We start from the raw sequence: 14,492 nt of genomic DNA, 5'->3' as shown, positions 1-14,492 counted from the left end.
AAAGAGAGAGGGAAAAATGGCTCTGAACACTGCATAAAGCACCAGGGCTAGTGGGACTGTGATTTTACTTTATCATTATCTGGAAGATCAAAGATGCTGGCTGTCTAGTTTGTCTTCTCCTCTCATACCATGGCAAGCAGCACATTTACCCCATAGGTACGTAACAGATGATCAAAAGCTTTTATGCTTTTTCTGGCTATATCAGCTAGTGCAATAAAGATAAAGTCATCTTGCCCTATGCACAATGCTTTCCTTGTATATATAGAAGCCTACAGCGTTGTCACCACCATATCTTTAACATAAAAAATGAGAGGGGAAACAGATGAGAAACGGAAAATTTACCCTACGTCTTTCCTGCCCGAGTCAGGATAGCCCTGTATCATTCCTGCCCACTCAGTTAGGACAGTCATGTAATGACACTGTATCTGTTGCAGTGTTAAGAGTATTCAGGTTTATTTGGATAAAATATTGCTTTTTTTGACATCTCTTCTTTGGCCCTGATCTGATCCACTGCAGTCTTGAAACTTCTCTTCTGGGTTGACTTCATCAAGGTACAGGTGAAAACCATTCAGCAGGTGGTAGAACCTGCTCAGAACCGTCTGCAGTTCAGGTAGGAGACTCTCATGTCTGTAAATATTGACTTTCTTCTTAGTACCTTACTGTGGCTGGAATTTGTTGCTCTCTGTTCTCATTTTAAAGCCTGATTACTACTATTGGGGAGCTCAACGTAATCCTGACTCCTTCTGTATTATTAAGCTAGTAACTCCTTTTGTAATATTGAACCAGTTGACCTCTGATCTATTAATATTAAACCATGACATTCAGTAAGTAAAGGCTAGGCTTTAAATAATTGAACACAGGCTAGCGGGGTAATTAGATATTGTGAACTGGAGGTGAAGAAGATCTAATAATCTGGGGAGAGGTGTAAATCTGTAGAGAAAACATCTCTAGAGAACTATTCCTTTTTCATTTAGGGGCTGCTAGCCAGAAAATGTGTAATACATATGTCTGTGAACTAGTTTGTCAATACTGTGTAGGTTCAGGGGGAAAATAAGTACAATGCTGACATGGCCAATATGGAATACGTGCCAGAGCCCAAATAATTCAGATTAATATTTCTTAATTAGCTCAGGAAACATGTTGTCTTTCAAATATATGAACACTTCTAAGCAACTTCATGATTTATTTGTGGCTATTCCTGGCTGCTATGGAAGCAAACTATATCACACTACAAACCTCTTGCCTTCCTTTGGGTAAGAAAACCAAATCCAGTGGTAATTAACTCTTTATCAAGTTGATAGTCCTGGTGCCCCAAAAGATTTTTCTCAGGCACCGCTACAGGGAGAAAGGTTCAGATCCCAAATGTTCCCTTATTTCTGATGGAGTTAAAATACTTATTCAGGTCTTAAAAGATCAATGCAGTTGGAGCGCCAAAATTTAGGGCAGGGACTTAAGGTCCCTTGGTAGTCACCAGAGAGCTCCTATTGGACACAACTGTGTTTAAAATCAAGCTTTTGATTTCACAAAAACCACTGGTGTTTGGATCTGAAGATTTTTCAGGGAAATCTTGAGAAGTTCAGTAAGTGACTGTTTCTTGTTATTCCCTCCTGACATTTGCTTGCAAGAATTGAGTCAGTTTGCAGGTGCTGTTGAAATTGCCCACAATTATCCACCAGTTCACAGCAATTGCTCAAACTGTGATAAAGAACAATATTTCAGTATGATTAAGTCAAGACAGAGTCTTACTGGGCTAATGGCTTTTGAACTCCAGGGGACTCCTCATGTGGTTAGAATTAAATGCCCACATCAGCTCCAAAATTAGTAGTCAATGATTTCACTATCAGTTTATTCACCCGCTTTTTAAGGATATATAACACAATATGCAAATTGTATATCTCAAAAAAGGTAGCTATGAAGGGCACTCTCAAGTAGCTTGGAATCTCTATCACTACTGTATTTTTAAAAACTGGATTGGAAAAAGGGGTATTTACTGCTCCTGAAAAGAGCAATTCCTCTTCCTGAGCACCCACTGTTCCTAAAGAGGAGAGAAAATCCTCCAGACAGTTGAGTTACTGACATCTATAGCTGGACCAGTCATCCCATGCTCCTGCCTTACTATCTGAACTGAGATGCACTAAATCTCTCCCTGATTCACCTTGCTTTGTGTGAGTTGCTACATGAACTCATTCCCATCACCAGATGTGTCTGGGGATGTTGCGCTTGAACTGTTTGCAATGAGAAGCAAAGGAGAATTCAGGCTTATATCCTTTTCTGCTCGCCTCCAAACCTCTTTCTATCCAGGATAACACATAAAAAATTAGGAACACTTCAACTTCAGCAAGGAAAACACAGATATAAGTGCCAATATAGTAGCTATTCTTGTTCACATAGGCCATTTGGATGACTGTTTGAATTCTGTGTGTATTTGTGACTGCCTAGTAACCTCAATAAAAATCTTGAGGCCCCTTGGTAGCACACAAGGCAGAATCTCTTGTCTTAAATTAATTCTATTCAAAGCTTCTTGTGGAGTCCCAAGGAAAATCAGAATGCTGTCAGTGTCCCTGGAAAGCAGAAGAGAACAATTTGGAGGTAAACTCAGCATTTCAGCTCAGCTTTGGCATTTATTCATTATGTGGCAATTCCCAGTGAGGCTCTTAAAGTGTTCTGCCAGAAAGATACCCAAATGGAAATTCTCCAAAAGAGGGAACATAGATCTGTTTATAGATGAAATGCAGGTTATCAGGAATTTAAATTATTTTAGTAAAATTTCTGCTGAAAATCTTGAAGGTCTCTTGAGCTGAGATAAAAAATATTTCTACCAGTAATTTCTGATGACTTCAGTAGTCTCTAGAATTATGCCCTCTGTGTTAACAACATTGTTATACGGATCCAGATGAAAACGTATTCCTCACTTTGAAGAGCAGACATAAATGCTATAAAAAGAGAAACAGCACAAAGTGTAAAAGAAATTTCTCTCTTTAATCCACTTTAATATCTGTGCTACGAGCTTTGCTGCAAGACCCTTCATACTGATCAGTCTATACCCTCTGTTCACAGCTTAAAACAGAAAAATGCCTAAGTGAGTCAGCTTTTATTCTCTCTTCAAATACAAAGCTCATCTGCTTGTTTGTTAATCCTTTTTTATTCTCTCTTAATTGCATCCATGTGTATTAGCAACCATAATGTCTCTAATAATGTGGCAAAATTTGCAAAGGATAAAAGCTAAGAGGGGAAATTCTGAAGTGTAATTGTGCTAACACTGTTCTTTCTTGTTATGTGGGGGTGGGATTTTGTTTTTGCAGTGTGCTGCGGAGTGGCATCCCTTAGGGATGAAGAGATTGCTTCTTGTAACCCTAGCCAAGAGAAGAATTAGGAGTAAATGAGGGGTTTTCCTTTTTGACTTTCTGTGAAATGAGAAAACTTGCACTTGTAATAAGTGCTTGATGTTACAATTAAGCATTAAGACATGTTGAGCATCATATTTTGGGGTGATGATAGTGCACCTCAGTTGGCAATTTATTTATTAATTCATTCCCAGTTTCTACATGCACATTAACAGAGCATCTTTCCTGGATCTAGACACCCTACTGGATACTTAAAAATTCAATCAAGTTAAGACAAGAAAGAGTGCTAGCAAACTAGGAGAAGCCTATTTGGGCATTAAAATAGCTATCCGCAAAAAAACCCATATTTCTCCTTCCAGTGTTTTCTTCGGATCTTCTCAATCCTTATGTGCAAACACCCATCCTGGATCTCTGAAGCCCTGTAAATACCATCCCCAATGGGATTTTTGTATGTCCTCAAGAACAACAGACCTGGCATATTTTGGAAGCAGAAAAAATAAGGTTTATAGGCTGAAGCATTCTCAGAGAGCATATTCCAGCAGAGGCTTACTTTCTAATGTTCAAAAAAGGGCTCAGCACTTCTGTTTGCCTTATCTGTGGGAACATAAGAAGAGAGAGAGTGCCTTAGCATAGGAAAAAGCTATGAGGAAAAAATATTCTGATCCAGAGATGTAGCAGTGTTGCCCAATGCTGAAACAAAATACTTCAAACTACACAGAATTCTTAAACTTGTACCCAGGTGTTTTAACAGACTTGGCCAAAATATCCCACTCTGATATTTCACATATCTTGGAACACTGGAAAAATCCCGGCTTCCTGAACAAGTATAAAATGCTTGAGATTTATTAGTAGTTTTAGCTTTTCAAAGATCTTTCAAATCAGTTGTGAGGAAAAGAAGAAATAAACTGGTAACATAAGGTTTTCCAGAAAAATGTTGTTTGCCATCTGCCTTTAAAACACCAGCATGAAAACCCTCTTCCCGCTCTCGTTACTTGTTCTTCCTCGGCTGACCAAATTCTCTCGATCGTCCTAAAATCCAGATTTATGTATAGGTTTCTACTTTGCTTTTATCCATGTTAGTTTCTAGTGGAAGACTTCATAATCCTCTGTGAAAGAAAAACATGGGGATTATGTCTGACAGGCTTTCAGGAGTGGAATTTGCCAGCTTCACTGTATATTTCACAACTTTCTTCAAAAGCATCTAAATGAAGTTCATTTTTGTTTATTCTCTCTTTCAGACAAAAAAAAAAATAATGTGCCCATATATAGGATTTGCTATCCTGTCCCAAATGAATTTTGCAAAGCTATTAAATAGGTTTTTGACAGGACTTTTTTGTCACCTGCCAGTTAATTCCATTAAACTTTGTTTATTTTTTGTCACACTGTAAACTTTGCAAACATTCATAAAATATTAAAGTAACCCAAATATAGTGCTGTGTGTGATAGGAAAATTATAGACTAACATTTAAACTGCCATCTCTTGCACCTGCCAAGACAGCTTTTACACTTGGAAGAAATTATGTATTCTGTAATGATCTTTGTATAGTCTGAAAACTGCCATGATTTGTCACATCAGGGCGATGGAAATGAATAGTCTTTGGGTCCCAGGATGCCAAAGTCATTTAAAAGATTCTTACTTGTTTATACAGTGTCTTAATGTTGTCTTTTTGTGAGTGGGTGTAAGTGGATTAATACAAACAACTTTCTGAAATAAACTCTGAGCTCACGCCTTGACCGTGTTCCCCTTGAATGTGGTCGGGTCACGTTAGGTGGGTCTGTGGATGGGGAAGCGGGATTGTGTTCCCTGGCATGATGCTGGGGTGAACAGTATCACTTTTCTTTGGAAGTGGATGGTTAGTTTCTCTGACTGGTGCTCAAGACAATCCTCCTTGAACAAGTCTGACCTGCAACGTTGCGCTTGGGAGTAGCAGATGGACTCTCGTTTTGGTGTGTCCTGGTGTGTTCTTCCTTCTCTTAGGGCAGAGAGGACCAAAGGACTTTGCTTCTGCTGCTGCATGCAGCTCCCTCTGGCGTGAACTAGATTTGCTGTAAACTTACTACAGAGATGTGCGTTTTGGGGAGCTGGAGGAGTTCTTAAGGATCAGCCTTTTTGCTAGGTGCCCCTTGGGACACCGTGGCTCATAGCACTGAACGGCACAAGTAGTGCTGAGGGACCTGTAAAGCTGAGAAAGAAGAATTAAACTCTTCTATTTCAATTAAGATAATGGTTAGCAGAAAAGGGGCTGTAACTGCTCAGTATTGTTATTGCCCTAAATGATCTGCAGAGACTTTGGAGACTCATTTTACCTTATTACAGAAGACACAGCTATGAAACTCTTTCTCCAAAATAGATGCATGTCCTGGGCCATAGGAATGCTACTCACCATTCCAGATCTGTGCCGTGGAAAATGCAACTAATTTATTCAGTAATGCAAAGAGAAAAGGGAATTTGACAGTGAAGAGTAATGTATAGAATTAGTACAGAACTGGATTTATAAGGTTTCTTTCACAAACACAGCAACTACATGTCCCATCTGTACAGAACTAAGTAGAAGATGATACTGAGGTTCTCCTGTACCTTCAAAGTTAACTGTGGATTGAAAAATGTGAGCAGTGTGGCAGGTGTTCAGTTACCGATGCAGTGCACAGGTTTAGCAAGTCAAGCAGCACCTATGCAGTTCTATGCTAAAATACACTAAGCTACTGTAAAAGAAGGCCTACATGGCCAACTTCTATTGGAGAAGCTATAAGCAAAATGCCTTGACTTCTGAAAAAAAAAAGAAAAAATTGCTAAAGCTCATCTCCAGGAAAGCTGGAGAGGGCTCAGAGCCCCCAGTCCACCATGTAACATATAGGAATTCAGCATGACAAAACTTGGCTTCTTACTGAAGATACTGAGTGTCCCTTTTCAGATAAGTTCAATGTGATTTACCTTATTTGTTGGCGATGCAAAGCTGAGACTGCAAAGAGCAGATGATCTGGATACTACTTCATTTTAGGCATCATTAATAATCTAGATTAAGAAATTAAAATCATTTACCTTTCTGCAGCTGTGTGGCAAAGGATGATAAGGGTTTATTCAGCTTTTAGAACCCATACTGGTTTTTTTTGTTGTTGTTCAGAAGTCCAGAATCTGATTTATTCACAATGCCAGTTTGACTTTTCAGACCTGGTGGCTGAAAAATCCTATCACTTCTGGGTGAAATTTTACCTTTTCCTTTGGCTGTATGTAACATATATTAGTGTCATTGCATAATCTATATGAAAGGAGACAAATATGTCCAATGTACCCATGACAATTACAATTACGTTAATGAGAATATCAGCTAGACATACCTATAGTTGTAAATGTAGGGGATTGATCTGAAAATTTAAAAAATGCAGTTAAAATATATTCCATAATTTTGATTATAGTACTACTTCTGAAAAACATTTGGTACTTTAAACAGGGGCCCCTTCATTAAGAAGAAACCTTTAGATTTTAGTCTTCCTTGCAGCCATGTGTAGAAATGTAGATCCTTAGTGACTCAAAGCAGATTTCTTATTACTGATCTCATTCATTACCAGATAGAAAATCCAAAGTGAACTTGAGGAATGAAACGAATTCTTGTCCAAAACAGATGGACTGGGGATCAGTTTAAATTGCATGTGGGTTGCCTCCCAACAGTCATTCAGTAGAGCATATCAGCTTGACTTACCCTACAGAAGATGGAAAACAACCTGTCAGGAGGACAAAAATGCAATCCATTCAAACAGCGATCTGTGCTGATAATACTGGTAGAAACTCGACATGATTGAACTGTATGATGCTTGAATAAATGTCCAGTACCTAGCAATAGCTCAAAACAGCAGGCAAATTGAAGGGCATATATCAAGTTTGTAGTTTCATGTGGGAAGAGTCTGAAATCGAGCTTATTTTTCACAAAGCTTACCTGAACTATCCAGACCTTCAAGCACAGGTTGTAAAAGAGGTCGAAGTCATCTTTTAAATTCTCCAGTAGCATCTGCTTAGTGCTGGGTCACAGAAGATGGGACAGTTTCACTCCCTTTTCTTTGTACAGTTTGAATGGGTCCTAGCACATTAAAGGCAAGAGAAGAGTCCCAACCTCGCTCAGGCCACAGCCAGCCACGTTTCAAGATCACTGCAGGAGCACAGGCAGCTTTAAAGCTCCAGCATGGTGCATCAGCTGGACCCTGAGCACTGTCTATGTTGTGGTCTGTGCCTGTGACAAATGTGACCTATTGCAGTTTAGCTTCATCTTGTTTCACTGCAGGATAAGCTGAATTGCATTGCTACAGACCTGAGGAAGAAAAGGACCTGAGGGTATTGGTCGACAGCTGGCTGAACATGAGCCAGTGTGTGCCTGACAGTTCTGGCTTCTATCAAGAATAGTGTGGCCAGCAGGATCAGGGCAGTGACCATCCCCTGGTACTTGGTGCTGGTGAGGCCAAACCTTGAATCCTGGGTTCAGTTTTGGGCCCCTCTTCATAAGAAAGACCTGTGGTGCAGGAGCAACTTCAGAGAAGGGAATGGAGCTGGTGAAGGGTCTGAAGCACAATTGTGATGGGAGCGGCTGAGGGACCTGGGGGGTTCAGCTGGAGAACAGGAGCTGAGGGGAGACCTTCTGATCTCTGAACTGCCTGAAAGGAGCTTGGAGCATGGAGGGGGTTGGTCTCTTCTCCCAAGTAACAAGAGATAGGACAAGAAGAAATGGCCTCAAGTTGTGCCTGGGGAGGTTCAGATTGGATACCTGGAGGGGTTTAAAAGGTGTTTAGATGAGATTCTTAGGGACATGGTTTAGTGACAGTGCTAGGTTAGCAGTTGAACTCTATGGTATCGAGGGTCATTTCCAACCAAAATGATTCTATGATTTTATGATTAAACTTCTCTGTAGCCTGTACAGTAACATTGTGGTCATGCAGTCACCTTAAGGCAGATGAATTACCATTTTCTCCCGAACCAGGAGTGCACTTTCAGAGGTGCCCCATTTGCTGTCTTTGAGCTCATGTCGCAAAGAACTCTTGGAGCATGTGAACTGAACTGCTTAACAGCGTAAACTGTCCCAGAAGATGAGCTCCAGGAGTGCATATAATATGCTTCAGCTGCCAATACGTGGGAACATGACATGGTAACCAACTTGGAGCTCTTCTGAAATAAAAGCAGTAACATATAGGGTATATGTGAAGTCCATAGTTCTGTTTTATCTGCATATCTACTATTACTGGGCCACATTACTCACTATCTGGTCTTAGAAACTGTATTTAGCTGTCAAAATTAGCTGTGAGCTCCAGACGACCTTCCAACAAAGGAAATTAAATCTCAGTATTGCTCTTATTGCTGTGGTGTTTAAAGGGGTCTCAGCTGCAAGCAGAGATGGAGAGTGGCAGATACTGTGCAAACCCACAAGATGAGACAGGCCCTGTTCTTGTCACTTTGGCAGACAACCCATGAGTATTATCAGCCCCAGTAGTTTAAAGATCATGAATCAGGTTCATGTAAGTTTAGACTGAACCTTGAATTTATTTATTTACTTTTGTAATGTTGAAGTCTGGGTTCTTTTAGTTTAGCTCCTGGTAAGCAAAAGTTTGCAATTTGTGTTCTCGATCAAAGAGAAGGAAAACTATGTTTTTGTAGATGAAAGAGAAATGGCTGGAAAAATCCGAACTGGTGACACTCAAAGCACAAGGGGGAAATGCTGCTGTTGTTATCCCATTAATGCCAAAAGAAAGTTGCCATGCCCTTAGACTACGAGTATTAATTTCCTCTAAAAATTCCTTTTTAGATTAAAGCCTTGAAGGAAAGATTCCTACTCTCATAAACATGAGAAATCTCAAGTTCTTGAGTAACCTGATCACTCTTCAAAGCCTGACTTTCCAAATACTAAGAAATCTTTATATAGGGGCAAACTTCACTGATCATAAATCTTTAAAGATGAGATCTACTAAGACAAAGTGTTTGAAGGCAGACTTTCTGATGGGCTTTGAAGTCATAGGAGGCAGAAATTCCTAATTGCTAGGGAATTTCCGTTTAATCCGTCTTTTCAACTGAATGTTTAGTGTTACTAAAGCTGTTGTGTAAGATGTAAATGTGCATCCTGGTTCTCATAGGGAGCATCCTACAGCACAAACAGGAATTATTACGCTATTTCGTCTTTGCAAGAATACTTATAACTATTCTTGGTGGCCACACTGGATTTTCATCTATGTTGACTATTATAATTTGCTTCCATGCCCATTGAAGTTTGCTTTGGAGAACTGGAGAGAAGTAGTTGAGTTTATGTATCTCTTTTGATCGTCTTATGCTGTTGCCTAGGAAAAAAAACCCGAGACTTTAGAGAGCATAGCAAAGACAACAAAAAACACTGGGGAATGGTTTGATATCTTTACCTTTCCTCTAAATATTTCACTGTGGTTTCTGACTTTAACTCATAGACATATGAGCATTTGGGGCATGGCTATTACTTATCCTTGTGTTCTTATATATGAATAGAAAAAAAATCATATCAGTATGGATTAAAACTTTCCAGAGCTGTCTCCCAGATGTGTTTCTATTATTTTAATGTTAAAAAAAAAAATCCTAGCAAAGTTAATTGCTTACAGTACTTCAAAACTGAGTCTGAAACAAATGAGGTGCATGGAGTCCTTGTTGCGAATGGTGCTTTCTGTTTTCACTTGCAAAGATGGACCTTTTTTTTTTTTTTATCTTATATGGCAAGACTCCAGCCATAACTGTCTGGCAGAACAAAATCTTCTCTGAACATACAGCCAAATGCTGGAGATACAGTTCTCTGGAAAACATAGTGGGTGATAAAGATTTTTAGAGAGTAATAAAAGTAATATTTAGCTCTTGTGTAAAGTTTCCGTTTCCAGATTGCTCTGCAAATCTGTGCTAACTCCCATTTCCCTGGGAATGAGATAACAGCCATTTCCCCCATTTTATAAATGGGGGAGGTATAAAACCATAATTATGTTTGAAATTACTAGTTTTAGTATTTGTGAAAACCTTATGCAAAAACATAGAAGTGTCTGAACCTGATGCTGGTCCTACTTGGATCAATGTAATCTCAAGATTTCATTTTTATGGATCTCAAGGGCTGTGCCCTCTTCTGCAATAGGAAAATACTTACGGTTTTATTACCAAACAACTGGATCTTGATTTGTTGTTGGATGTGCACAAGTATTTGTACACATGTATGTTTGCTCATCTGAGCTAAGTTTACTCAAGCCTTGCTTTGATGAGCAAATACTATTTGTAAATAATGTGGCTGTTCCTTAAAACATCCTCATCTAAGCACTGTGGTGGCTGCTCATATCTGAATATTTGATCTGTGTTAAAACTAAAAATTTATGTGTTTTCAATCCATGTTTTCAATGTTTTCAAGATTTTGCTGAAAACTAAAAAAGGGAAGTTTTCAGTTGTAAAGCAGAACAGTCCAACCAAAATTTTCAAAAAACCTGCCAGCTCCTCATGGCAGCTGTTGCTTTTTTCTGTTTTCCTTTCATTGTAACACCTCTGCAAGACAGATGTTTCTGATTCTCCCCAGTCTACTGTTTTGAAAATAATTCCGATCCAAGGACTTCACAGAATCACAGAATGTCAGGGATTGGAAGGGACCTCGAAAGCTCATCCAGTGCAATCCCCCCGCTGGAGCAGGAACACCCAGATGAGGTTACACAGGAAGGTGTCCAGGCGGGTTTGAATGTCTGCAGAGAAGGAGACTCCACAACCTCCCTGGGCAGCCTGGGCCAGTGTTCTGTCACCCTCACTGTGAAGAAGTATCTCGTCACATTTAAGTGGAACCTTTTGTGTTCCAGTTTGTACCCATTGTCTCTTGTCCTATCATTGCTTGTCACCGAGAAGAGCCTGGCTCCATTCTCATGACACTCACCCTTTATATATTTGTAAACATCAATGAGGTCACCCCTCAGTCTCCCCTTTTCCAAGCTCCAGAGCCCCAGCTCCCTCAGCCTTTCCTCATAAGGGAGATGCTCCACTCCCTTCAGCATCTTTGTTGCCCTGTGCTGGACTCTCTCCAGCAGTTCCCTGTCCTTCTGGAACTGAGGGACCCAGAACTGGACACAATATTCCAGATGTGGTCTCACCAGGGCAGAGTAGAGGGGCAGGAGAACCTCTCTGACCTACTGACCACCCCCCTTCTAATCCACCCCAGGTACCATTGGCCTTCACTGCTGGGGTGGAACGCACTTAACATGAAATCTAAGGGGCCTAGAGCATCTCATCTCAAGCTGGGCAGGTGATCTTCAAAAAAGTGGGGAATATTTTGGAAAATTATGGTTGGTCAGAACAGAAAGCATTTGCTAGAAAAGTGTCCATCTTGCAGAAGGATTTTTCTGTCAGTTGCATAGAAAGAGATACCTACTTATTATAGAACAGCCAGCAGCTATTTTAGCCTGAGATGATCAGAATCTGTTGAAGAAGAAAATTTTCGTTTGCCAGTGAAACCAGTGACGTTTACAAGTGAGACCCACACAACTGACATTCACCTGTTCAAGCCCAGTGGCCATGAGGGATTTCGACATGGTGAACTTCAGACTGGATTGCGCACAATGTGCTTTATTTTGAGAATATTCTTGCATTTGTACTCTCCTAGTTAGAAAGGCTAGTCCTTTACATCTTACAGCATAAAAATGTAAAGGGTAGGGTAGGCCTGATATTTTTTCACTAATTATGACTGTAGAAGTTGTTCTCATTCATAAAAGTGTCTGATCTTTTAATGATTATAACTAAGTGGTTTGTTAGGTGAGCCAGGATTCCCCAGCTCTTTTGATTTATTAGTGATTTAAAGTAAAATAATTAGTCTCTTCCATATGGAGCAAAATGTCTTTTTGGTATTCAAGCGAATGCAAATGAACCAAAGTATTAAACACACTTTATCTCAGCAGCTCCTCAGATGCAGTTATGGTCTCCAAGAACTTGTAACACTTGCGTCTTTTAATATAAAGCATCTGATAGCAATACGTCACAGACCATACATGAAAGCAAGCATTCACAAATTAACATATGATCTGTTATTTATATTAGACGTACTTAAATTTTTTCTTGTTCTAAAAAGCCATGAGAACTCATTCTCTACCTGTATTGCATACACATTTAAAGCTGTTCAAAGTTGCAAAATAAATATCTCAAAAAGTTAGGAAGTGCTGGTATAAAAGGATCACACTCAATCCTTTTTTGGCCATATGCTGTCATGGTATTGACTTCAGTAACTTGTAAGCATAGGCGATATTTTAATTTGCACAGGATTGCTGTTTCTGTGTTTCAAGACCAATGACTTTCCCATTCCTTTTTGTGTCCTTAGTTGTCACCTGGCTGCAGAAGAAGCAATGAGAAGAAAAGTTTTGTTCAGCTACTGCAACCTTGAGTTAGACTCTTCTCACTACAAGCAGTGTATTCAGAAATGCAGAAAATAAAGTAGATGCAGACCCATGGTTGTACACCTGCATGTCTTGTAATCTCAAACCAGATCCAACCTCAGAATTTCCTTAATCATCTGGGATGGAGAGAGATGAAGTAATTTTGCATTTATTGACCAAAATGGGAGGCTGTGGAAAATGTGTGCCATAAACAGGTATCTTAGGTTGACTCCTGAATTTCCTGTTAGGAGCATTTAACAAAGAAGCAGGAATACGTCATGAGATAGTGCTAAGTATACAATGACAAGTGAAGTCCTGTATGACTGGATTCCAAGGCACAGAAATATTTCTAATCCAGGTGTGACTGGTAGACAGCAGAATGTAGGGTGAATGCTTATAAGGACATTTATTTTACATTCTGCTGCTGATTTTTTCCTAATCAGTTGCATGAACTCAGTAATAATGGGTCCAGGTGTGTTCTTACATGGTAAAATAAAAATAAAGCTCCATGTTCATCATTTCACTAAAAGCAGGTACATTTTCTGTGCAGCTCGTTAGTCACGAAGTGAGGGAGAAGCGGGAATGTGGCAGGCAGTCCCATCTGATGGCAACATTTTGCTGTGCGTGCCCTGGGCATGCTTTGGCTGGCTGAGCAGGTACCTGGCTGGCAGATGTGCAAAGAGCAGCCTCAGGTTTCAATGGGAGCATCCCAGCAGAGTCCCACGTGAAGAGAAACGTGCAGTGGCCCTTGAGTTACAAACCTGCTGCTGTCAGCTGATGGCGCTATCCTAGTGCTATCCACGCTATACCAGCATTCTGCAGAGGTTCAAGACTGGATGGTTTTGGGGTTATAGACCTTAGATTCCTCTTGGATACATGGTTGATGAAGCCAGCTACCTTTGCACAGGAACTAAGAGCAAAAGAGGGCTTTAAGAACGGACCCATGTGAAGAGTAGAGTCTGGCAGCTGGAACAGAACATCAAGGTTGGAAGAGGTCTGCATGGTTCTGTACAAGTGGCTGGAAAATGAGCTGGAGTAGTAGCAATGTCGACATGAAGAGTGTAATGAGAAACTGATAAAAGAGGGAGAAATTAGGATGAAATACTCTGAGGTATATGAATAACAGACTGAGAAATCTGCCACCTCACACAACTCAAGGTATTTGAAGGATCTACTCTTCTTCAGTTGTCCCAGGAACAATGTGCATTAGAAATCCCTAAACCAGTTTGGATTCAGCTTGAACCTCTTGTTGACAAAGTTGTCTTATTTCCAATTCTGTGCCCTACTGTAACCTGACAGCATTCTTCCCATTAAGATCAGCAATTGGATCATGCAGCTGAAAAGCTGTGACACCCACCAGAGACAGAGATGTGACACTGAGACACTTAATGTGCAGGATGTTTCCCGTGTTCTGTAAAGATTTCGATAGGTGAGAGTATCTGGATGCTAATGATGCAAATGATACCCTTAATGAGTCTGTGCAATGAAAGAGGTGAATTTTTCCTGTTAGTTGCACCTGTGTGAACCCAGGGAAAATTTCCCTGGATTTCCAGCATGACTCATAAGAGCAGAACTTGATTTACTCTTTGTCTTTCTTTTGCTTGCATTTGTCTGTGTCCTATCTGCTTCCCTCTGTGCTCCAAACCCATTTCACTTTTTAGAGCATCTTGAAACATTTTGCAAATGTAGTTTAATTACAAGTTTCAGACCAGCTTTTAGAAATAGGCCAGAACCCTTTATCTAACATAAGACATAAGAAGGCTAGAGGAGTTT

The sequence above is a fragment of the Patagioenas fasciata genome, chromosome 2 (genome assembly GCF_037038585.1).
Source record: "Patagioenas fasciata isolate bPatFas1 chromosome 2, bPatFas1.hap1, whole genome shotgun sequence".
NCBI lineage: Eukaryota > Metazoa > Chordata > Aves > Columbiformes > Columbidae > Patagioenas > Patagioenas fasciata.
The sequence above is the reverse complement of the archived record's forward strand: the minus strand, read 5'-3'. Positions refer to the sequence as shown.